This window comes from Lissotriton helveticus, chromosome 2_1 (assembly GCF_964261635.1).
Source record: "Lissotriton helveticus chromosome 2_1, aLisHel1.1, whole genome shotgun sequence".
Lineage (NCBI taxonomy): Eukaryota > Metazoa > Chordata > Amphibia > Caudata > Salamandridae > Lissotriton > Lissotriton helveticus.
The window spans coordinates 948,372,608-948,399,357 of NC_136059.1; the positions used below are offsets into that span (position 1 = coordinate 948,372,608).

At 41.6% G+C, this 26,750-nt stretch overlaps 1 protein-coding gene across 2 annotated transcripts in view; it reads right to left on the bottom strand.

Moving 5' to 3' along the window:
- AOPEP (aminopeptidase O (putative)) overlaps window positions 1–26,750 on the bottom strand; it is a 1,755,563-nt gene that overhangs the window by 85,712 nt on the left and 1,643,101 nt on the right. The window lies entirely within an intron of this gene.

The following is a 26,750-nucleotide window of genomic DNA, read 5'->3' on the forward strand; positions in this document are numbered from 1 at the left end:
ATTCATCTTGTTCGCCTTTACACCCCTGCTCAAAAATGTTCTCAGAAAAGTCTCAGTTGAACTGAGCTCATACCTATAAGTTACCACCATTAAGAGGCACTCATAGTCACCATTAAAATGGCAAGTGCCACCACGGTTAAAGAATGATCTCCTGAGCTTCAGAAAATGTGGAACTTCACCTTGAACCCATTTTAACAAAAATTCATTATAAAAAGTGATAACAACCTCTTTGTGTGCGAATGTATTGCAAATGGCCTTTCTCACAACACCTCATTGGAGCTTTAGTTAGATCAAAGCATATTTATATAGAACTCTCCTACCCCTTGCATAGCCCAAATTAACCCTAGCCCATATTATAAGAAAAACCTCCTTAAGATTGCTGACAAAGTAAACACTAGAATGGGCCTATCTATTGTCAACCAGTTCTTTAGTAATTTTATGTCCAAAATCATAGTAACACGTCAGGCTGTTCTGAATTGTGTGCATCCTTTCTTAAAAGCAGGTGACTTTAGGTTAACAAGTCTTAATATGGTCAACCACCATCAACGGTGGAATTCGGAAGGGATCTGCCATCTCACCAAGCCTATTCAATATCTACCGCAAAGCCCTGGCTCCCCTTCAACACAGACTTCAATTTTCACATGAATGCTAACTCTACCCTGGTTTACATTATTGGACTGTTGGACTCACCAAAGGCTCAGGCTGTTTTATTCCCCATGCGTTATGAAAAACTCAATTGAGGATGAACGAAAGCTGCCTTTCAAGTAGCATCCACCAAATGAACCACTTTGATTTGGTATTCACACACAAATCAATTCTTTGTGCTCGGATCCAGTATCATAGGCCCCCTCCACACCAAAGCTCAGACTCCACAATTTGTCAAATATGGGCTAGTTACAACCTCCCTTCAATTCCTCCCCACTAATTTATCAACGTGAAAAACTACACTCTAGAAAATGTGTTTAATACAAGCAGCAATGCTACATCTCGTTAAACTCATTCGAAAGACTCAGAAATCGTGAATTTCCGTGGAAATGTAATGGGCTATTCCAATATCCTGTAATCTAGACTTTTAAAAGACAAATTAACAACAATAATTGATCCAGGAGTTTGCTGAAAGCAGTCTCTCTGCCCTTCACTTTCCAACCATGTGAGCCACACCCCAAGGGACTTGGTCCAACTCTATATGACAATATGTCAATGCAAGACCTGACACTTCTCCTGTGGAGCTGCGTGTTGTGTCTGACCCTCTGCCTCAAACAGACTTCACAATGAGCCTTTAGACATTAGTATGAAATGTGAATTGCTCACCACGACATTTAAATAAGAAGGTTAAGTGCAAGACACCACAATCGTCTCAGTGAATCATTTCCATCATGTGAATTATATTTACTAGTGTCAATCCTCCATCAAGTCTCCCGAAGCGAAAGCGCATCTTTTGACTGACAGGTACCCATCCCCAGACACCAGTCCCCGAGGTGTGCCGCGTCACCCAGTCCATGACATATGATGTCTTCCATATACTCACAAGCTGAGGCCACTTTAAACACTAAGTAATCCTAATATATCTTCTGGGCTGATTCCTCAAATTTGAAGAGGAGCAGCAGGGTTACACTGATGCTCCAGATACACACTAGTGATCAAGCGGCAAATATGGTAGGTAGGCTTTCAAATTGGTTGCTCTCATTTCAGTTACCACAGAGATGATGTCCCCATAACGAAGAAACACAGACTTACAATTAACAGTGATTGGCACACTCACTGGAAATTCCACAGTGAAATATGCTGGAAAAAAATATCCATTTCCGAAATAACACTTTCCAACACCATATACAGACAAACTCATAAAATATGTTCGTCTCATATGTGGAACACTGTTTTTTTTAACCGTTTCTGCTTTGCAACTTGACCTAGATAAACGTGTTGCATATAGAAACCATTTTTCATGCATTCCTTTGGACTTATAGAATACTTTATGTATTTTCATACACTCATTTACAAAACAAGAAAAACTGTATTTTAACGTGTGTTTCAAGAAGAACACCGAAAAGTGGATGAAAACGAATGAGAGCTGTTCCAATCAGTATACAACACACTGACCAGATGTTCAAGAAACTACAAAAAGAGGAACTTTCTAAATGAAAAACGTATGTAATACTTATTTCTTTAAATAAAAATGTACATGAACATAACCCATTAGAAATTAATACAGCGAGCAGCAAACAAAAAATACGAATTCAGTTATTCAGGAAATCTGCAGAATAACGTGGAAATTTGTGTTGTCACCATCTTAGACACCACCAGCACAATGTGCCACACATGGTTTCAAGTGGTTATTTTTGTAACGCCATCAATATGGTTTCTGGTGGAAGCCTCTTTAATGCCCACAAATATAAAAATAATAATATATGGCTTGTATTGCGACTGCTTTGAACTCATGGGCACTTTATAAGTTGGGTATTACATTTATAACTATAATCAATGACCTCTTGTATTTATTCATACGTCCTATACCTCTGATTGGGCCTCAGAATGATGTGCCAGTGAGTGATGCTCTGAAGATATTTTCTGTGGACGCGCTAAACATACTGGAACACACTACTAGCTGTTCTTCTGATTAGTCAGTTATTCTTCACCTGCAGACGTTGAAAACTTTGCTGTCTGCAGAAAGGGTACAGGGGCTGGCCAGGTACTACAGGCACTGAGGGGGCACCATGGGTCTATGATCAATCAAGAGTAAATCCCCACTAAGGTCTAAGATCATATCTTTTGCCATATATTTAAAGCCTGTGCTTCCCCATACTAAACACTGTAGCAAGCGTCTAATGAAGGAGTAGTGTAATCTGCTCCTCCTTTTCAAAGTTTGGCAGAACTGAAATCAAAAACACCTACACTGGATTAGAACAAACTGCACTGAAAGGAGTAGTAGCAGAGAACCATAGCTCTCTTGCAACACAAAAGACCAACGACAAACCGGTTCATTCCTAATGCTAAAACAGAAGGACACTGCTCAGTGCCAGGGCAGTTGACACCATGTGTATCCTAAAACAGAATAACTTAAAAAGAAATAACAAGGGGTTGGGTACTTACACCTCCTTAACATGATCCCTCTGCGAGATGGCTGCTTTGGAATGAACGCTCTTCAACGGGTAGTACCTCAAGCGTATGCAACCACCCCCCTCCGTGTGATGTGGAGAAGCCGTACCTCCATCCCCGGCACTCCACGTGCTCCGAAGCAGGTCTCAGCTTGCACCACCTCTACAGTCAAAGAACGCTGGCGCCTGGTCCCACCTTCCTCCTTCTGAAGGCCACCCACCGCCTCCTCCCAAGCCGCATCTTCACAGGGCGTTCTCCAGACCGTCATCTCTCACCCAGTAATTACATTAATTAGACGGTACGGCTTCAGAGGTTAACAATGCGTGGCCTGTTGGAGCACATTTTGGAATTCCAACTAGTGAGGTGAACAATGTATTTCTACCCACACCCTTTTTAATGTCTAGAATATGAGGGATTTCCCAATAGGATCAGCACAGAGCAGGTCTAGACATAATTATAATCTGTTCCTTGTGTCCCGGCTGGCAGTCGGCTTCTTCCCATTACAGGTTCTTAAGTTCTTAAAAAGTTTAGTAGGCTCACCCTATCTCACTCACAGTAATGGGGAACTCCACCAATCTTCCCAAACAAGGGGGTGTCCAAGCGGGGAGAGAGAAACAGACCATCCCACCAATGACAAGCATTTAACTGGCTATGAAGGCACCCAACAGCACTTTCTCCCATCAACTACCGGGCAATGAACACCGCGGGCACACATTTTTTTTATTGAGAATGTTTAATATTATAATGTAAGCAAAATATATGGTGTAAACGTTATTCTGGCATGCTCTATATGTTAGTGCATCAAAGCAAATGCCTGTATATTTTTCCACGCATTTTTCTGATCATTTCAATCATAAAGGAAAAAGCATTTTATACAAACAACTGTGGAAATACATGAGCAGTTTTTTACTAGCCCTTCTGCTCTCACCCATTCACAAAAAAAAAACGACCTCAAAATTAATGTACTCTGCCTACCCACCAGACACCACTACAAAACCAAACCAGACTCTAGGCTGCCATGGGAAGGCTTGAAAAGTCATACTGCGGACTACAAACAGGCGCTGCGGTGCCATACTACTGTTGAAACTGTGCGCCAAACAACAGCTCATTAACAATAACAGTCAAATTCGACCCCTAGCTTGCGGTCTTTCAACGACGGGTCTGGATTTAGTCAAATTGTTGTCTCTCAGACTTGAAAAGGATTTGGCGTTTTCTAATACCAGATTGATACTTTTCAATTCTTGGCTGTACTCATGAAACAAGTTGGAGGTGTAACGCCTGATGACAACGCATCATTTATCTTTGTTAGCAGCTAGAAGTCTGGGCAACACATCTACCTAAAGTCATAGGCGCTGGAAGTTAGGGTACAGGGGTGCTGCAGCACTCCTAAAACAGACATTTTGGGAGTTCAGAAGGTAAACGAGCACTTAAGATGCCTTTAGAATTTGTTTTTATCTTGTCACATTTGCTGGGCTTTCTAAGACAGAGGTCAGATGTCAGGCCTTATCTTCTGACAAATTGCTGCTTAGTTATTTTTTTTTAACATCGAGCTTGGTGTTTACTTTTCTTTCTCTGCCTGCAAAGAGAGTGGATTTGGTAAAGTGAACTATGTGGCAATCTGGCTGGGTTACTGAGTGTGAAAGAAAGAAAAGGTTCTAGGGTGTCACGTTTTCTAAAACACAATGACATTTAAATACCTGTAAATTAATTCTACAAATATTTCAAAATATATCAGTAGTTAGGAAAGCACTAATAAAGCACATTTTCAATTCTGAGGTGTGAGGGAAACAAAGATTATAATAGGATCAAACATTTTTACTTGTTGATGCATAAATAATAAATATTTGCTGACAACTGTTTTTCACACATTATTGTTTGTGCGCGACATAGTTTTATCAGTAAAAATTTAGGTCTACAAATTTAGTGGCCGCTTCAATGGAAAATGGGCTGTCTGTAAATGCCAGTGCGCTCCCACACCATACTTTATTAATATATTTGCGACAGTGTGCTACATACTACATATACCCATACCACTCTCCTGCTGAATGGGCATGGCACATTTGCCACACCTGTGTGACACTTGGATTATTCTTGATGCCTGAAACATTGACGGCAGCAGCCCCACTCTGAAAAAAGTTCCAGCGCCACTGCCTAAAGTAATATCACAAGCTCAGATATTTTAGCAGATGCTACAGGCCACGTGCACAACAATTATATTATAATTATGTTAAATCTATAAATGATGTGACTAACATAATAAAAAATATTATAAACTTTATATTAATGATGATAAGAAAGTATTAAGAAGTATAACTCTCTGCCTTGTAAATATGTACTGTGTGCAAGAAACTCGTTAAGACTAGGGCTTAGTTAGGAGTGATGGTGCCAGTGCAAAAGAACAACCAAAAACCATACATTTGTGGGCAAACATTAGGCTTTTTTTAACACCTTAAGGCCTGTAATATAGGACAGATGTGTCAAAGAAGCCAACATGTCCCTGAACTGGGTTTTAACCCGGCTTTCGGAGCCACATCCATCCCACAATGCCCTCTTCCATGCCCAGGATCTGGAATAAGCAGGAACTCCTCAGTGCCATCTGGAAACGGTGTTGCACCAACAACGCTGCCCGCTTCGCCTGGCACCGTTTGGGGAGCTCCCTGTACTTAGCGGCATGCTCTGCATAATAAGTACATCACTCTATCTAAAACAGCAGGATTGGCGCTATGTAAAACCACCAATAAGTATTGGAGCATTGCGGCCTCGATCTCATTTGAAGATTTAAATCCAGTTTCGATGACCCATTCTTAGTTCAGGATTGTGACAGTGCAGCTGTCAAATGGACATATTCCCAACAATGGAATATGGGATATCAGTGGTCAACACAACCATATGTCTCAAGGCGAGAATTTTTTTAACACGTCTTGTCACTATTATATGAGTGAAAAAGAACAACAACAAAAGGCAACTGTGTTCCAACATCTACTCTGCCCACAAATGGGTGATGCCATAGCATTCTATACTGCCATGAAAACTATCTGTACAACATAGACACTTTACAGGAGTGAGTGCATGATGTATCTTTATAAATTCAAGACTAACCTTTGGCATCTCCACCAGGCCGTCTCCACCCTAAGGGCCCAAAGCATTGTCCGCTCTTTACATTCTGCATCCAAGGCAGTGGACTATACCAGTTCTCAAGTAAGTCGCTTTCTGAGCATATATGACACTGGAAAAGCTTTAATGTCAATGGAAAGAGATGGTATTTGTAACAAAGGAAATAGCTCAACTGAGAGAATACCCCATCTCTTTCCCAGAGACTCAGAATGTAAAAGAAAAGACTGAAAACGTTACACAATCAGTACAGTTTCAGTAAGGCAGAATGTTGACTGCTGTTCCACAGTGACTCCCCCTTACCTTCAATGTCATCTATTAATAGGCTCTAATCTACCAGTATTAAAACACAAATGTATATCTTGTGCCACAAGGGTAGCTCTCCTCTTCACTGTTTCTAGCTCATTCATCAAATTGGAGAAATGGCCTTCGCAACTTCTACTAAACTTTGGGCAAGGCCCCAGAATCTAATAGAGTAGTACAAAAAGAGCTGAATGTAAAAATTCATCATCACCCAATGGGCCTCAGCATTCCCTCCCGCTCATCAGTTACTAATGACACTTTACGTACACTGAGGCAACTGGACGCAATAACGTCATCATTTCGGATCAATGTGATGACCCCCAATGAACCTTTACTCCATCTTGGACTATCAATGTTGATGCTCAAACCAAAGGGCATTGTCTGCACTTAGATCTATTTATTGTGGCACTCTACATGTTACCGTTTCCACTTCACAGTGAATGAGAAAGAAACATACAGGGTTGTTAGAGGGACAAGACTAAGGGCTTAGAGTGTATCCGGATGCGAAAACCAATCCTCAGTCCAGCATTCTCCAGCCTTCTTGATGAGGCAAATGTTTAGTCGATGCCTCGTCCCTTTACACACATTTTCTCTGTTTTAGATCTTCGTAACATTTCCTGGAAAGCCTCATCTCCCTTTCAAATGTATTTTCAAGGGGTCTACTACTAATCATTGTTAAACTTCACTATATGTATGTATGTATTCAATGTGGTTTAATTTAAGACACATCCAGAATGACTACTTCAGAGGACACACTGACAAAAGGGAATGAAAGGAGGCTATATCACTTTCTATGAAAGCAGGGAATTTCTAAGATGGAGAGACTCTCGCTTCACCTAAAATTCCTATTTTTTTTCCTTTTCTAAGGTCTTCAGCGAAGATGTGCTGCAATTTTGGAACATGAACAGCCAACGTTCTATGTCCAAAGTATGGTTTTTCAATGTAAGTGTTTTACAATCCTAAATTCCTTAACACCTTCCATGCTGCGCAGATTTACACCCTGTGCTGGGCCCCAATGTTAATGGGTGTGGTCATGACGGTTCCGTCATGAGCACAGCTCAACCGATGCTCATGACGGAACCATTCTGTCATGAGCATCGAAGGGGTTAAGGGAGTACTCATTGTGCCTGCACATGTTGTATTCTATTACTTAAAACGTCACTTTTCATGAATCGAAACCTAAGTTATTTAGAGACGGATTAATCTTCTGTGTGGATTCGAATCAAAGGTTTTCCTTAAATCCAGACAGTCCAATGAAATGTCCCCACTTCCTGATTCATAACTCAATTCCCAAAGCCTATACACACATCACTTCTGCCTGTCATGCTCTTCTCTTGGAAACTCATGCTGCTTTGTAATCCGATGCCGGGCGCCTGACCTACAACCATCAACCTACATCCTGGATCCACTCCTCATCTGCTTGTATCTCTATATGCCACCTACTTGTGCTCCCAGCCTGATCAGTCTTAAGTACCCTGTTGAGTACTGACCACCATGTGCACACTCTCAGGTGAACATTGCTTTGGGGGTCCAGTATGCATCTGCTTCTACATGCAAGCGTGCTGGGTTGCTCTAGTGAACCTCAGGCAGATCACAGGCTTACAAATGGTGTATCTTTCCTTTTATGCTAGCCACTGACTTTATTGGTGGGAGGGTTGAGGTATGGGCTGGTGGGGCTGGTGCCCCATCTGTAAATGTACTGTTTGTTTTGTGCCCCACCACCAACGAAGGCCGCGGCCAACAATAAACAGACACTGCCCTCTCAACCAGGGAAGAGCTATGTTGTTCTTGTTCACGTTTCACATTTTGCTAACTCTTGCATTCCTAAGAGTAAAAGTACTTGCTTTTTTAAAGGTGGCTTGTTTCTGAAGTTTTTCATAGAACACATAACTCATTTATAATGTGAAGCGCCAAAAGAGACACTCCTGTGTAGCTATGTGATTTCAGGTTGTGGTAGGGCCATGATTGAGAACGAGGTGTTCTGGCTGAATGCAGTGCAAATTTCTCTCAGTGCCTCTCAGAGGCTCACAAAGTGTTCTGGAAAAACAAGCTCATCCAATCAATGGCCTCTCTACAGAGCATACGAGCCTGAGCAATACACTTCCTGCTCCCTGCTGTTGACTCGAGCGGTTAGCGCTCTAGCCTTTAGGTCACAGGGGCTACTTAGCCACTCGTCGGACAAAGCGCGCAGCGGTTGCGCGCAGGGGGGCGCCTTCAGACGCGCCGAAGACAAGCCAAAGACCTGCCCGTCTGCGCCCGTCCGCGCCAGAACGGGCCAGGGGCCATGGCTGATCCTGGTATGTCATCCCAAAATCTTATTCCAGGACACATAACATACTCCTCCAAGATACTGCGCAGCTTAAATAATCCACTACCATTAGGCGCCGCCTGCATTTGTCAGCTACAGGTTGAGGGCTCTTTCTCATGCCGCTTCTGTCAAGCCCAATTCACTACCTAACCGACTGTGACTTCCTACATGTATAACCCCCGCATTATGACAATTACGCCTATGCCAGTTACTGATATCCCCCCGCTGGGGAGGAAAAATATCTTATGTAACGTCAGATCCCTCTCCAAACACACTACGGAGGTCTGGGATATTATTTCTTCTCACCAACCGGAAGTGTGTTATCTGACAGAAACGTGGCTTAAACCACATTGCACTCCGGATATAAATCTTGCTATCCCTTGCAATTATAAAATACTGAGATTGGACCGCCCGGTGAAAACTGGTGGTGGAATCGCGGTGGTTTACAAAGAGGATTTGAGAGTCACTATTTTAGAGGAACTTAGTTCCGCAGACATTGAAATTATGGTTTTTAAAATTCAGGTCTTTCCTAAAGGACATTATAGAGGCGCTTTAGTATATAGGCCTCCAGGTCCCTACAGGAATTTTACTAACACTTTACTCAAACTACTTGCTCCTTATATCATTAATGATAGGGAGTTCACATTAGTTGGAGATTTTAACGTCCACACTGAAAATTCAGACTGTAATGAGGCACAAACGCTATTAACAGACTTATCCTCTCTGGGTTTAACATTGAGAAACAGTGGACCTACTCATCGAGCAGGCCACACTTTAGATCTAGTTTTCTCTAATGTCCAGCCTGTATTGTGCCCGCCTGCTACTCAGGTGAACTGGACTGACCACTTCATTGTGGAATTTACCACTCCTTTTCAGGCACCAAACCTCTTATATCCCAGCACCTTGCCCTGTATCCGGAGACAGTGGCACAAAGTCACCCACTCTACCTTTAGAGAAAAGTTTATCCCTCCTATTTTTCTACCTTCGGATGATATTGAAATTGCCCTCGTTAAATTTGAAGGAGAAACTAGGAAAGTCATTGACAAAATTGCTCCTCTAAAGCTTTTTAAATCTAGGCCTGCAAAAAAACAAGAAGTTTGGTTTTCCGATCACTTGAGAACTCTGAAACAAGGGGCTACAAAATTAGAAAAGAGATGGAGAACCACTCATCTTTTGGAGGATAAGAAAAAATATTGGGGTGCACTGTCCTCGTATCATAAAGAAATTCGTGGTGCTAGGAAATCATACATTGCTTCCCAAATACAAGAGGCTGGAAACTCTCCGAGAGTTCTTTTTCAAATTTTACAGACTTTTGTTAAACCCCCAGCATGTGAAGCACCTGACATGGCATCTCAACAGTTGTGTGAAGATATTTCCTGTTTTTTCACTAATAAGATTGATAATATTTATGAAAAAATAATTTTGACAAATCAGGCCCCATTGACCAATACAGAATCCTTCCCTGATCCTACAGAATGCATACCTGTTGTACATTCGCTGGATGTTTTCCCTCCCATATCTTTACAGGAAACATCTAATCTTTTAAAACTAATTAAAAGCGGGAGTCCAGAGGATACAATCCCTGCCAGACTAATGCCCACACTCGATGAACATCTGTGTCCAACGATCAGTGAACTAGTAAATATTTCACTTATCTCAGGTGCTGTTCCCAAAGAATGGAAAAGGGCTTTTGTCAGACCCATAAGGAAGAACACCGCCCTATCGTGGTCTGACTTGACGAATCTTAGGCCCATCTCCCTGCTACCTTTTGTGGGAAAAATCATAGAAAAGCATGTTAACCATCATCTATCTGCACATGTGGAACTGGTAAAGGCCTTGGATGAATCCCAATCGGGATTCCGCCCCAAATACAGTACAGAATCCACTCTTTTGTCTGTTACTGATGATCTCCATGCCTACCAGGACAAGGGCCTTTCAGTCATCCTGGTTCTATTAGATCTATCAGCAGCGTTCGACACCGTGTCTCATACCATCCTGACGCAACGGTTGTCGAACGCTGGCATTCAGAACAAGGCTCTTGACTGGCTAAAGAGTTTCCTGACTGACCGCACCCAGAGAGTCACCATGGGTGCATATCGCTCGGTGGAAATAGAGATTTCTAAAGGGGTGCCACAGGGCTCATGCTTGAGCCCTACTCTTTTTAATATCTACGTGGCACCCCTGGCAGGAGTTCTGCGTAGATATGGCTTTATCCCCATATCATACGCAGATGATACACAGCTCCTCTTCCCCTTTAAAACTCTCACCACGGAGGTCAGGAACTCTTTTTCGACAGGCATGAAAGAAGTGGCAAAATGGATGGCTACCAACTATCTCCAATGCAATGTCACCAAAACAGAGATCATGTTATTTGGAGAGGCTAAAATACTCTGGACCCCTGAATGGTGGCCGTCAGAGCTTGGAGCAGTCCCTGAACCCAAACAGGTTGTGAAGAATCTGGGAGTCAGGTTTGATCACGACCTGTCATTCAAACAGCATACCAGCTACATATCAGGGATCTGCTTCCACACCATTGGACTCCTCCGTAAGGTCTTTCCACTTCTACCTGACTCAGTAAGGAAAACGCTTGTTCAAGCGTTGATCCTTAGCCGGATTGACTACTGTAACGGTTTGTTACTATCAGCCAATGAAGGAGTGCTGGATAAACTGCAGGTGATCCAGAACACGGCGGCTCGCCTGGTTCTGAATGCCCCTCCGAGAACCGCTTCCAAACCTCTCCTGAATCGCCTACATTGGCTTCCAATCCGACAGAGGGTCAAATTTAAAATATGCTGCCTGATCCACAAATGTCTGAATACACAGGGACCAATTTATCTAGAACGGAAATTCATTCCTTATGTTCCAGTACGATCTCTTAGATCTAGTAATAATCTCCTTCTTGTGGTCCCTCACATAAAAAAAGTAAGACACGGAGGCAGAGCCTTGTCTACTACTGGCCCTAAGCTGTGGAACAAGTTACCTCTGGCCTTAAGACAATGTAAAGAACACCTGACATTCCGTAAACTTTTAAAAACCGTTCTCTTTAAAAATGAAGTCTAGTTCATCCCCGCATTATCAACATGTTGCTGATTTCTGGTCAAAAAAGCGCAGAGATACTCCTGCCGGAGTGATTCAAGCGCTATACAAACTCACAAATAAATAAATAAATACAGAGCAATGGTAATTATATGCGAAAGTGTGTGGAGGAGGTATAAAGCTGTCAAAATATTGACAGGGTGAAAAAAATGCAGTGTGTACCCATGATTGGGTGCATTGCATGTGTATGGGGACAGGTGCAGTGAAGGCAATGCAAGAAAGTGCATGGGAGAGAAGGCCAAAAGAGGGTGGTGAAGAGGAGAAAGATGTGGTGTAAGATAAGCAGAATGAGTGTTGCAAAAATATATGAGGGAAAACAGACCATAAATGTCTAAAAGGCTGCATAGAAGAGTGGCGACTCTGAAGACCTTGCCCCGACCATACACCATATTATTCCTGAATTCACAGTCAGTTTAAAATATTTAAATTAATATAGATAGGTAGATAGATAGGTAGGTAAGTAGGTAGATAGACAGACAGGCAGATAGATATTAAACACAAGTGTACACAAAGTCATGGACACCCGTTGTAAGTGGCCCACCAGTTTTATCTAGATCTCATCTGTGCCCTCGTCAAAATCACATCTAGAGACCCCAGTGTCCTACCCTGTGAATGGATTTAACACATTCTTTCCCCAAGCCTTCCCATGTGGCTGTGTTGTGTAAACATCATTGGCACGTATTCTCTTCCTGTGTCATGTCTCCAAAAAGTCTCCTTTTCATTCTTGGCACGAGGCCACCTCATACTCATCCACCACCACTTCCACCAATGCTGCTCTTTAATCAAGTATATGTATTCTTTGTTACATCCCTGTGGTGCTTCTCGCTCCACCGTGTTTCTGCAAAAGCAACAAGGCCTGGGTCATCATGTACAGGGTTGGATTGGTAACATGGACACTCGGGTGATGGGTGAAGGGCCGGTATCTGAGTTGCAGCTGTGAGTTGCTTGTTTGCCCAGCGTGGTGGCCGATTTAGGCTGTGTCTGTGCTGTTCAGATACTGCCAGAGGCCCAGTAGGGGCCTGAGTGGCCTTTCTGGAGGCAGATGGCCTCTATTACCTCCCTTTTACCAATGATGCTGAGATGTGATTCCTGGTCTCTCGCTGGGCCGGCCCATTCATGTATGCAGATTGAGCAGGGGGCCTGAGGAGAAGTGGCCTCCCTTATACTCAGGTGTGGTGTGAATTAATCCGTGCACAAAGAATCCTGGCAACAGTTTTTTTTTTATCTCAGTGAAGATAAGAAAACATACCTCTTTCAGAGAAACTCCCCTCCTTCTTGTCAAAATACTCAAAACACTGAAGCAGTTTTTTTTTAAAAAAAAGTGCAATCCGCAAATGTGGTCCACACTTTTTTTTTATGGGGCCCGGGCTACTTTTGATCCCAATCCAACCCTGATATTCATGCGCATTCAATTCAGCCTCTTGCTCTGTACACGCCAGAATACTATTTGCCTTCTAGGAAAGTGTACTGCGACGTTGTACCCTCTTCAATTGTTTCACTCGTCAGTTTCAGAAGTCGCCAATTTCTTGGAGCATTTACGACAAGAAGCTATGCTGAGTAACAATGAGGCACCTATCAGCATAGCTCCCACGTGACGACCTGCTGCAAGGAATCAACGTTCAGAACTGTGGAGGCACAGAAACAGATTTTGAGAAAAACAAAACAGGAAAAGGAAATTCGCCTTAAGCGTTAACTGTTTCGGAACAACAACGCCATGCACTGTTTATTTACGGATGGATGCGGGTCCTTCGGTCTAATGTATACCAGGCATGGATAACACGGCCCATGTGGCCTTAACAGGGCACTCCCCTTGATAGCCCCGGAGTCCTGTCGATAGTTTGTGTAAGCACACACGCGGACAGAGACAAGACACAGGAAGGCACATATACATAAAATACACGTCGATAGGCATATGGGTTTACCACACACGCCCCTATTTTATTTAAATTAATATATGTGGCGACTTTGCCATTTTCTCATGCGTATTTAGGCAAACAAGGTCTGTTTTGTTTCTCAGTAACTGGGGGATACTGCACACTTAGAAACACAGTGAGTTCAGTGAAAGCAGTGTCCTACGTCACTACCGGTCTCTGTCAGCTCACTTCCACAGACCTCAGGGCCCTAAGCAAGGAGCTGCACAGGGGTGCACGGTTTCTAATGGCAAACGCCTTTTTCAGCGTCACTTATAGCGAAGTTACCCTGTTATGACACATAAAACAAACTGGTGCCAAAGCTGGTATCTGGCAGCCATCTTGCCCAGCTGGCGACTAGCTCACATTGCTGCAATGAGTCCCAAAATATACAAAAAATTTGTTTCATTTCTGTTGTGTTTTCTAATATCCAGGGCTGAAAGAACTGATGAAATGATGAGCATCTCTTCAAGGCTTCCAAACCTTTTGTTTGGGGGCGCTATCAAAGGAAACAGGAATATGACTTCGAATGTATGGAGATCTAACTCAACCACCCCTGCACCTTTGGCTGTGAAGTTATAGTTTCATATTTTGTTACAAATAGTTATCACTTCACAGTCTTCAGCAACAGCGTCACACACGGCACTTCCTGTGTAGTTTACTTAGGTTCCATCGTCAATCAATCAATCAGGAATTGTAGAGGGGGCTGCATCACCCGTGAGGTTCTTGAGACCTGATAAACTGCCTGTTCTCCTATTGGTTGAACATCCATGTCTTGAGGTCCTTCCTGAATTGCTGAAGCGATAGTGAGGCTCTGAGGTGCAGGTGTCACTCACCTACTGCCATTATCCAGACCTAGCTATAAGCCAGGCTGGCCATTCATGTTTGTATGTGGTTGATTTTTTGTGCAGCTGTTTAAGATTCTGTGCCGACTAAAAAATGTATGTTAGGAATATCAGATAGTGAACTATACACATGTGAGTTATAGACACCAAAAGTGTTGGGGGGATGGGCAGAGAGTGCAAATGTGTGATCTTCTGGCTGTGAATGAATCTGGGAGGGTGCACCATCGTCTCAGGTCCAGTATCACAATTCTCCTCCCTACTGCATTTAGTTCCTTTGTTCCAGGAGTAGCATGGAAATTGGCTGCACTAAACCTCAGTACCCCTATTTGGGGTCTTTCTCACAGATTTCCTTCAGAGTGACAAAGAACATCTCAAATGTAATGATTGATAAGACCAGCAGCCTGTGATGTGTTTTAGGGCTGGTGAAAGGTTAGCCCACAGCTAAACATTGAAAGCATGCCTGGTCACATTGTTCTGGATCATGTGAAGATTCTGATGGTTCTAGCTGGATACTTGGTGTAGAGGGAGTTTGCATAGTCCATGCAGGAGAATCCTATAGTAGCAGCAATGGCAACTCTGAGGGTGATTTGCAAGCAAGGCGTGATGAAGAAACGAGTTTCAGGATCCTACAGCTAGGCTTTTTAGATGTTGATTGGGACTTTATGGTCTGATACTATGCTCAAGCTCCTGATTGCCCTGGCAGGTACCATGGCCTCATGAAAAATACCCTTCAAAGGAACAAGCGGTGAGGAGAGCTGAGTAGTCCACTGCCAGAATCTTTGGGTTGTCCCGTTTTAGGGATCACCAGTTGTGCTTCATCCATACATAAATACCTCCCAGCTTGAAAGGGATGTTAATTGTATTCCCAATCATTTTTCACAGTACATAAGGTCATGAGTGGTTGCACCAATCAGTGAGACGGTAGGTTCTCCAAGCTCAGATTCTCATCGAAAGTCATAAGACCCTTGTGTGCTCAGACTTTTACTTTGGGACTGGGGCACACACATTGAAGTGCACACTCAAGAGGCTTAAAGAATTCTTGAAACCTGGCACCTTAGATTCGGTACTCATTTTTGTCACCTACATAGTTCAAGATAATATGTGGCTTCACTCACTTTCTGGTTTGTATGGCAGATGCACAGTATTGTAATTTCTGTTGTTCAATTAGTATACCGTTTTTAATTCTCAATTTTTGTCTGCAACTCAGACACAAACTCAACTTGACATGTCACAGAGTAATTTGACAACAGCCCATCATCGAGTTTGAATTCATCAGTAGTTGAATACTGGGAAAGTTGCACAAATAATTGTTCTGTGGCTGCTGTCTTTTTGGTTTTTCTAAATCTGACTGGGATATAGTTATCCAGCAGAACAAACAGCCCAAAATATTCAATATGGTTGGGTCAGACTCAATGCCAGTCATCACGAAACGCCACAAGATCTGCAGGCCATTGGCCAGCAGGCTGAGCTGTGGCACATGCAAGACCCGATACATTGCACAGTATTTTATGGATATTAACGGCCAGAGCTGTGTCAACATCTGCAGCTTTTGCAATAGCTTGCAATGTGTAACCAATGTGTTCCAAGCTCCTAGTGGGGCATAGGGAAGATTCCATTGTCTCTTTGCTCTTTCCATCCAGTGTTCCAGAAACGCTCAAAAGAATGTAGCATAACTAGCTGAGCTGCATTTGAAGATTCAAAAATAAAACAAAAGTACATCAAACGTATGTGTTCTTTGCTAGGGCTCACAGACTTAAGTCTGCTTGAAGTTGGACGACTCCAACATGCTTTTCTTTTCATCCGACTCTAATCCCTGTGGAAAGAGCTGAGAAGCCAAGAATCATAGCAAAGCTTCTTCCGTTTCAAAGCGCGTTTGCCACTCATACGTACCCTCATTAAACATGTTAGTAAAAACACTGTGCGGTTAGAGCTTTTTCTTCACAGTATGTTTTACACTGCTTAGCGAATTGGGCCTGTGTCATCTTAGGATACAGTGTGCTGTACACAGCTCCTCCTGAGACCACCCAACATACCATGTTTTTTCTTTTACTTGTGTATAATTTCAGGTCTAAACAGCATTGGGGGTGAGTATGAATTCTATGAGAGCAGAAAACGTCTAGGGCGGGTACATCCAGTTTTGGCTGCAAACTGAGGATAGGGTGGCATCTTTTTTAACCTAGACATTTAATCTAAAATTAGAGAAAACCACTTTTGTACTATAAAACAAATGATAAAGTATGTAAAAAATAATAATCAGGAAATGCACCAAATTCATCAATAAAAATGGCACGGTGGTACTGACTAGTGCTTGCCTATTTCACCGCATTCGTTCCTGCATGGTTGTTTCCCTAGAGTATCTGCCTGCTGTGAAACTAGACTTCAAAACAGACCTTGTCCCTGTCGTTTCTTATTCTAACAATCAATGATTGCTTTAGAAAGCAAAGATCACCTGTTTTGTATTACACCAGGCTAACAAGCATTTTGGGCAGAAACAGGCAGGCAGAATTAAACATCATCAACTTATGGTCACTAAGTACAGTACAATCACTTCAAGAGCTTTATAAAAAAACTTTTTATTCATAAAAAATCAAGCTTTAACCTGGGGCCTCCCTAATGGTTACAATCTAATACACAATTAAAAAATATTGGGGTACAATTAATACCACAATCCAATCAGTACTTGTCAAAAAATTATTAATAAACAGTCGACGCAGCGTTTCGGTGTGTATTCGTTTCCACCTTCATCAGGACTTTACAGTTTCTTTATTACAATCTCATTCAATCTAGTAGGCTATGTATTGTTGATTTCATAGTCCTTGATGTACTCCAATGAGTCACCTCCCTGATATTGTGGAAGTATATGCCTTATTATGTAGGACCTCACTTCTTGGATTACGTTGGAGCTACCGTATTATGATTTATTGATGGTCAGACCGGTCAGCGCACTTTTATATCCGGTTGGTATATTCTTTATGCAATCGATTCTGATTGACATGGGTCTATTCTTCAATTTAGACTTCAATCTCTCCTCGTTCTTTCGCGGCCTCCCTGCTCCAACGTATAATCCGGAAGTCTTGTCAAGACACAATATCAGGCGTCGACTGTTTTTTAATAATTTTTTAACATGTACTGATTGGATTGTGGTATTAATTGTACCCAAATATTTTTAAGTCTTATTATACCCCCTCCCTGTAAACAAACTTATAGGGGTAGCTTCCTCTGGTTTTGTTGTTGCTGTGAAACTAGTACACAATTGTTTTAAGCATGTAAGACTCTGCAGGGGGAAATCCCCATGAGCCTCACTGGTTTTCATCCTGCCCTGCACATACAATCGTTTTTTTAACTATCGTGATAGTGTCATAAAACCGCCCAAACTCATGCATGGGACAGTCAGTTAACCAGGATGGGACACATAAATTGGGTTAAGGAAATTGGACATTTCCTTAACCCAAATTATGTCCCATCCTGGTGCCCCATGCACGAGTTTGGGCGGTACACCCCTCACACCAAAGCCTAGTAACGTTCTACCTTTTACTTCCAGCATGTCTAATTACGGTTGACTCCCATGTCCCTTTGCGTGTCCAATCCTAGTTGTGCCCATCCAATGCCTTGATTCTAGATGGACCCTGCACCCTGTGTGCCCAATTGCCTATGTCCAGTCCTTGACCTTACTCTTCATGTTCGGCTCAAGGCATCTGTGCGTCTTCCACTTCACATCTTCTCCTCAGCATCTTAGTAAGAATGAACCGTCTACTTGACCAGCAAAGCTTCACTGACAGCAGCTGGCCAGTCCACCCCAAACGTCGTCATAAGCTCACTACCCACGTCCTTCCTCCTCCTACCCCATCCCATGGCAGCTGTCCTCACCTCTTCCATTCTGTCACAGTCCCTGTGATATACACCCTCAGCGGAGAAAATGTCAGAGAAGAATTCTTAACCATAAATCTACTGCTGCAAAATTCAACAGAAAAAATTCGCCCCGCCCTTCCACCACTTGCGGCAACCTATTTACGTTCTGTTGAAGATTTATTTTAGAAATTATTTTTTGTGATGTTCTGCCACTTTAGCATCTGCATTTTACAACACATGAAACTCGGCGAGGTCTTAAAGCAACCCAGCATTCTCAAATTACTTCTAATTGAAAATCAATGTTTTATATTGTTTTTATCAGCATTCTCTAGAATCTTTACTCGTATCTAAGCATTTTTACCATATATTAAAAAGGTATTGTTAGGGTATTTATAATTATGGTTGGAAAAGTTCACAGGAAAAGTATTTCCTTTATTATCGATAATTACCTTGGACTCCATTAAAAAATCTGCACATGGTGTTTTCTAAGAATGCACATATAAATGAAAGTTTAATCCTGCGAAAAAACATGATGATTGGTCAAGGGGGAACATTTTGCATTTGCCATTCACATATGAATCTCTGCTCTTTATTACATCAAAAACAGTAGGACATAGTTAAAAAAAATGGAATATAGACCGTGTTTATGCCAAAATAATATTTTTTCTTGGCTTCATATAAACATGCTCAGTAGTTTTTTTAAAAAAAATGAAAATGAATCGTTAGAGATCTATTAGCAGCTGCGTTCACAAATCCACCCATTTACCAGATTTACATGTAAGCTCCGAAACGAATTCACTGGGATTGTTTGATCTTTGTAGCTCGGGCATTTAATCAACAGTGAAAAATTGCATGTGTAGCAATCTGAGGTAAAATAGGCAAAACATACCCCGATCGAAGGCTGCAGCGAACTCAGGGGGTAGAAAATGCCCTTTCCCCGGTATTTGGCCACGTGGTCCACAACCTCAACGTTAGGTTCACACAAACCAACATGATCACTTTTTTCCTTCCCAATCGCGTTTTGGGTGAGATGGCTTGGCGCCGGTTACCTCTATAGTCCTATTACTAACCCTGAACAGGTACAAGTATGTACCGCACCCCCAGGTTTTGGAGAACACCATACCCTGTCCCCAGTATCAGTCCATAGATATATACTGCATACAGTCACAGAGAAAGAAATTAAGAATGTTGCAGACAGCTTAAAACCTACACATCAGATGAAGAATCTTCATGAAACTTTCTACCTATGATCTTGGAAAGTTTGAGGCAGATTGATCGGGTAAGGTTGTACCGATGTATCATAAGCAGGCCCAAAGTTGCATTTTTGATTAAATTTCACAGAAGTAGTTCTTGGAATGCAAGAATGCAAAAACCGCTGCCGGAAGTTCATGCCCAGAATGCAAAAAGCTATGCTCAGCGGCCACTCTGAAAAGCATAAGGCGCCGAGGGAAGAAGTACTGGTAACAGAGGGTTGCGGAAGCCACGCTATCTACTGAGCGGTGATATGGCACAGATGCAGGTTGTGCCAATGTGCACAAAGGCTTTAGTACTGGGTAAAGGCCATGGTCGATGCCTGATGTGCCCATTACTCAGGGAATTGGCACAGATTGTGCCTAGTGGGTACAGAGAATAAGGATATAGGCAATAAATGGAGGTACATCATCAAAACCCTTAAACTACCTCTAAAAATATTTCAATAAGTTGCTTTCATGGCTGTCTACGAACATCAGCTGCAATCAATGCAATATAAAACCGTATAAATGAAATGGCAAAATATTTGGTGAAATATCACTACGCTTATAATCTATGACATTTAATCCACTGAAATTGCAACCACAACCCCCACGCTTGGCTCAAGACTTGAAACATGAGATCACAGGTGACATCACATGACTTCACATATGGCCAAATCAATGACATCACAACTGCATTTCTTAAAATCTGATTGCTGCGAGGGAAAATACCGCTTTTTCAACACATGATGACTTCTCGATATTCACTACATGCATAACTGCAGCATCCATTATTAACATAACTTCTCCAAGAACATCTAGGCAGCAGTACAACAGCCTTGCATCTGCATTTAATGTTTATGAAAATGTCAATATCAACTACTTTCTAAAGAAAAACGAGGGAGCCCTTCTTCTCTAACTAACCTCTGCAAGAACATACTGTGCTGTCAGTGGTGCTGTGGCCTTGCCTCTACATTCAAGGTCTGTTAGGATATCTATTACTTCAAATTGTAACTGCAGGAGTCTTTCTTCCCTTTCTGGTCTCTGGGATGCCATCTAGGTGCTGACAGAGGTACTGCAGGTTTACAAGTGTATTCAATGTTTCTAAAAACAACTTCTACTTGTGAGTGAAACTTCAGAAGCCTCTCTCCTTTGCATACACCCAGCAAGGTCATCTAGTTGCTCACAGTGGCAGTGCGGCCTTTAATCTCCAGGCAACATCGGAGGACCTGTAAGGGGCGGGCTAGAGCCTTTCAACAGTACATAATTTCATTCTGTCTGTGTACGTGCTGGCTCTGGTTTCTGTTATATAAAACTTCATGTTATGTCACCAGTAGGGTTGTTTCTGAAAGCATAAAAGGGGTTATAAACAGTGTTTTTTTTATAGATATCAGGTTTACATAGCTAAACACACCTGGTAGAATTCAGTGGTTTTTAGGTTTTGGATGACAGCCATCTGAGATGTTTTTTTCATAAAACTTGCAAGGCCTTTTAATTATGTTGATTGCAACTGATCTTAGTAGACAGCCATGACTCCTTTTAGCAAAATGTAGATATGTCAGTGGTGTATGATAAAAATATACAAACATATCCATGGGTGCGCCTATTTGTCTGGTTGAGCTGCAAACGAAGTTCATTAACAGCGTGATGTAACTTAGAGATGATCACAAAATCACACTGTTCTGATATGAAGTAAATATGGTTATCTCACACAGGGCATGCCTGTTTTAGTTCAATGAGTAAGGTGCAAGTCAAACCCATTATCCTCACGTACTCAAAATATGAGTCAACTACACCGCTTCTCTTTTTTGCATTCATCAAAGTTTGGACTTCTAACTCCGACGACAAACATTCTTGACATGAGCTAGCAGGAGATTTTTGCCTAATATTGTAACGTTCTTTTTGTACTGTATTTGCAAGACCCAAAAGTACCTACCGCGGCTCTTATAAAACGTTTTTATAATAAAAACAAAGGAAAACATTGTGCAGAGTAACAAGGGTTCTCAACAAGGAAGCCGACCCACAGCCCCGCATATAAACACTGCTAATGCCTGCACTGACCAGTTCCTTTGCTGGTATTCAGCCTCCAGTATCTCACGTCATTCTTTACATGGCAGATGGAAATGGAAGAGTGAGAGCCATGAGTCACAGCCATGCAGCCCTCACTGGTTGTTGTTTGGAACTAATGTGCTTCCTCGGCAGAGGAAGTATGTTCTGATGAGCGCTTTCTTCCTACGTTTAGCCTGTAGCGCTTTATAAAAGTATATGATGGTTTAACTGATTGTCAAAAGTTGTATGATACTACAGTAAGGTCGTTAATATAAAAAAAAGAATAATATGATACCACATAATATAAAATAACAATAATATTGGACCTACAACACGGAGCCAGAAAATTGACTACCAAAGTATTGTGAAGGTAAGTATACAAGGTTAAGTATGAAAATACAATCCCTAACTCCACATCAGTGTACCTTGAAGATATATTTATTGTCAAGTTCTGAGGTCGAAGTGGGCAAGGGAACGACGTTCCCAGACGTTTATAAATTTGATCAAAACAGTTCCCATACTTTTTATTTTTAAGTGTTCTTACAAGGCTGAGTTGCTGGGTTGAAGGGTCTCTATACTGTGAAGTGCAAGATGGCAAAGGCAACTAAAGAAGAAACAAGCCTTTTCTCCAGGGCCTCTGCTACCTAAAAGAAATGTAAATGTGAGCAAGTGGTTAATCAGCAAAGTTAAAGGCTGCTTGGGAGCCAGTGTAGGGTTTAATTAATAGATTAGGGAATTTGTCTTTTTAATGGAGACCTACAAAAAAGGTTTGCCTTTGGTACAATCAGTGCATTATTAAAAAGCTAACTTTTGAAAACAATGTTAACATTTAAACACAATCATTTTGCACTTGTTTTGGCAGTTTATTTATACTACACAACCTTTCTTATACGGTGTGTAATATATGTTTAAACATATGTTTAAATTGTAATATATGTTTAAACTAATGTCTTACATGGACATAGTGCTTTCTGTAACAGACTTGGACCTCGTAGCAACAGAAATACACATCACTACTTCCCCAGTGCACCGACCATGATCCAGATCAGTGACTGATTACAACCACAGACACCTGAAGCGATTGCATTAACCAACTGAGGTTCACCGTCACAAAAATGCATTTCCCACATACATTTGAGTTGCATTTATTTTTCATTTAAGGTAAGTGCATTATATTTGATATGTTGTTACATGTGGTTGAAATGTCAACAAGTAAGTTAAACAATATTTTGTTTTTCACTGCCACATATGACCCCACACTGTCACTCACTGGCCCCGCCCCCATTGTACTCAGGGTCACAGTACCCACACTTGTCTTTATGCACTTGGTCCTCTGGTCAAGTTATACATATGAGGAGTTTACAATAGTAAATCGATACTTAATAAGATAGATATGGAGTTAAGAATAGCAATTCTATACTTACTCTGTATACTTAAATTCATAATATTTTGGTAGTTGGTATTTTAGCTAGAATGTTTACGCAACACAATATTTACATTTTTTTTTCTGTTACTATACCCATCCAACTACTTGTATGGTTTTAAGGTAAGTATATATTTACAATTTTTAATTCAATACCTACTTACTTTGGAAGGACGTATGGGTAGAATTAAGATTTAAAATATACACTTGCCTCACAATGTAGGGGTAGGCCGATGTAGTGAATACAATAATGGCATATTATATAGTAATCCAACACCACTGATGACTGAAAAGGGGAAATATTGATTGAGGATGAAAATCACCCACTCAAATACAAGAGAACTGCCACAGATGTTGAGGAGAAGGGCTGATGCTGGTTAGAGACAATTCAAGAAGGGTACCAACCAAGAAAATAACACATCTTGTAAAGTTATAAATGCAAATCCCTGTACATAGGCTATGGGTAAAGGATCCCACATACTTCATCAACATGTTTTGTAATGAAGAAGGTAGATGACTGCAATGATGATCTTTTACTTCAGATGAAATGGCCTTGAGACACCTGAAAACAGATGCATTTCTACTGGCAAGTTATTATCTATAGTCACTTAGTCACCAAGGTAATAGACGTATTTTCAACCATCTGCTGTACAATTCTCAGGAGTTTGCTTGGCCGCATTAATTCGATTCTAGAGAGAATGTACTAGGAGAAAGATATAGGTACACTAATTCACATCATGTTGAAAAGAAATGTTGCAAGTTGCTTGGTCTTTCTCCTACCATTGGCCTTAGAAATGAAAGCCAACTCATCTTTCGTTCAATATTTCTTTTTGTTTTCACAGCTTACCATTACCTACCACTCTGAATTTCATTATTGACAATGACATGGCTCAGTGTTAAGGTGACCAACTGATAAAGATGGAATGATATCTATCTTACATTGACTCTACTCAGACATTAACGCAAGCCTGATCTATAAGATAAGATTTGTCCTGGATTTTGTATTACCATGTTTTTTTAAGGAAAACCCACACGGTCACTGTTGAAAGTTCATGCAGTAGCCTGAGAAAAGGAGCCGTATTAGCCGGTTTGGTAATATGTCCTTCTGCTTCCATGCCATAGGGTCAGAAATGCATTTCATTGAGGAGTTATGTCATTAGATCTCATGTGGAAGGCATCCTTAAATAATTGTCTCTAATGAGGGAAGAAACACTTTGTCGATATATCACACCCATCTGTTGTACAGCTTTCTCCTCTAGATTACTCTTGTTTCCAATATATACCCACAAATACTATCATGTTCATTCTATTCTGAGTACTCTCTCACTGTCTTATACTTGCACATTAGGTTTATTTGGTATTTTTTTACTGGAGAATACTGCCTTGAACACTAAAGGTACATCCTGAGCACCCTTCGATGGACTTGTATACTACTTTGGCATATTATTTCTTATTGTTCAGTATTCTCATCCCCTCTGCCTAGTTTGCACTGTTTAAAGGCCCAACAGCATAACAAACACACAATCTTGCGCCAATTTTTTGTCGATGTAGCGGATATAGACACAGACTGTAAAAAATCGAAGACTACAAAAGTAAAGATTGCCAAAGTACAAGTAATACATGAACATCTCCCTGCGAAATTTCAAAACCAGACTTCCCTCGAATTATAGCCAGATCAGAGCTACTTCTAACATGGGTGAAAGAACGTGGCTGACTGTATGAATTAAAATCAGGTCAAAATTATCACAAGATACACGTGTTCTGGCAATATTTTGCAGTCCATGTTTTTCCGATCTCAGTTTTCACATGTAACCAATCCACGCATCATTACATAGACATCTCCTATGTGATTCCATTGCACAAGGCAATTAAGCATGCAATGTCGCTATGCCCTGAGGCTTGGTGTCCTTTACCAAATTTTGAGGAGATTCATGGGCTAACAACCCATCACTACGAAGATGTAAGGAACACCACAATATATACATACTTCAAAGCATGTGCCACCTTAGTATTGAGATGTCATGCTAATTTTAATTTGATACACAACCCTCTTGCAATGTACTGTTTGTTCATCTACTATGGTACAAAGACCTGTTGTAAGAATAGTTATCTTTAATTAAGCTGCACCTTGTCTGCTAATTCTCTGCTCCAAACCCATGTTGTGGTTCTACAAGTCCTTCCTTGCCTTTTGCTGGCTGGTTATTATGATAGCAAATAAATACTTGCGGGACTGGAAAACTAAAACATGGGCGCGGTAAGAAAATGCAAAAAAAAACATTACAACAGTCACAGAAGTATGAAGAGAAAGGCTTCTGAGCCACAGTTATGTCCTCTTCTGCCCTACCTCTGTCAAATAAAATTAAGCACTATGGTAACGCTGCAATTATCTAGCTTTATGACACTAGAAGGCCACAGATCTTCTCTGAACGAATTTCCAGAAATGAGATTTTAAGCGTTGTTTAACCAACTTGTTTTTTCTCGCCTTCCGATCAGCCTCCTGCTTTTCTGCTTTTTTAACAGCTCCGCCAACAATGAAAACTCGTTGGTTCGTGCTTCAGAAAGGGATACGCCTTCATGAACTATTTTGTTTTATTGGCAGCTTGAAAGGCAGATCAAAAGACAGAGAGGTAAGCACTGGGGAAGGAGAATTATTCGGCTTTAAGGTTTTACACAAAAAGCTGCTGAGGTTTCCAGAGGTCTTCCACCCTAAATGTATCTTTTGGCTGGTGTCCTAGAAAGGAAGGCAGCGCTTCAGTTGCAGATACTTTGGATTTCTGGGCCACAGACAACTCGAAAAAGGACACGAGTTTACTTGTTCCAAAAGAACATTCCTTCCCCAAGGAAAGGATAAATCAGAAATGCAACAAGGAGCAGCTATTTCCTTCCTTAACCAGCTACCATGTAGAATTACAAGAGCAGCAGCACAGTGGTGGCTAACACTGGCCCTGATTGCAACTCGGGTTGTACTCCCATTCCAGATGCAAACTCCTGTTCGATTCGAACCTGTGCCCCATTACAACAAGGGAAGTAATCCAATTTCAGGGGGTGGCTTCTCTGTTTAAGGGGAGGAGCGTCGTCCCACTTAAATTAACCCCAAAGAGGGAAAAAAAATGTTAATTCATTAATATTTTATTTTTCATACTCCCGTCCTGAGCAGAGTGTCAGGACAGGGTCGGGTCGCTGCTGAATGACAGCAGCAGGGGCAGAGGGGGGCTGTTTGTGCATTTTTCAAAGTGCCCATGTCCCTTTGGCCGATCGTCTTGAGACGGCCAGCCAGACACAAGGGCGGCTCCTCTGTAATGGTGGAGAAGAGTCACCGCTCTGCCAGCAGATGATAAATAAAACGATAATAACAGGTTGTTATCGTTTTATTTATCTCTGTCTGAGTTATTTACGCCCGACAGGAGGGGCCGGGCCAGTGCATAGAGGGGTACTGTGCACTTATAAGTGCATATGAATCAAATCAAATCAAATAAGCTTTATTCGATATTTCAAAGAATATCATACAAGCATACATAGCAGAATAAA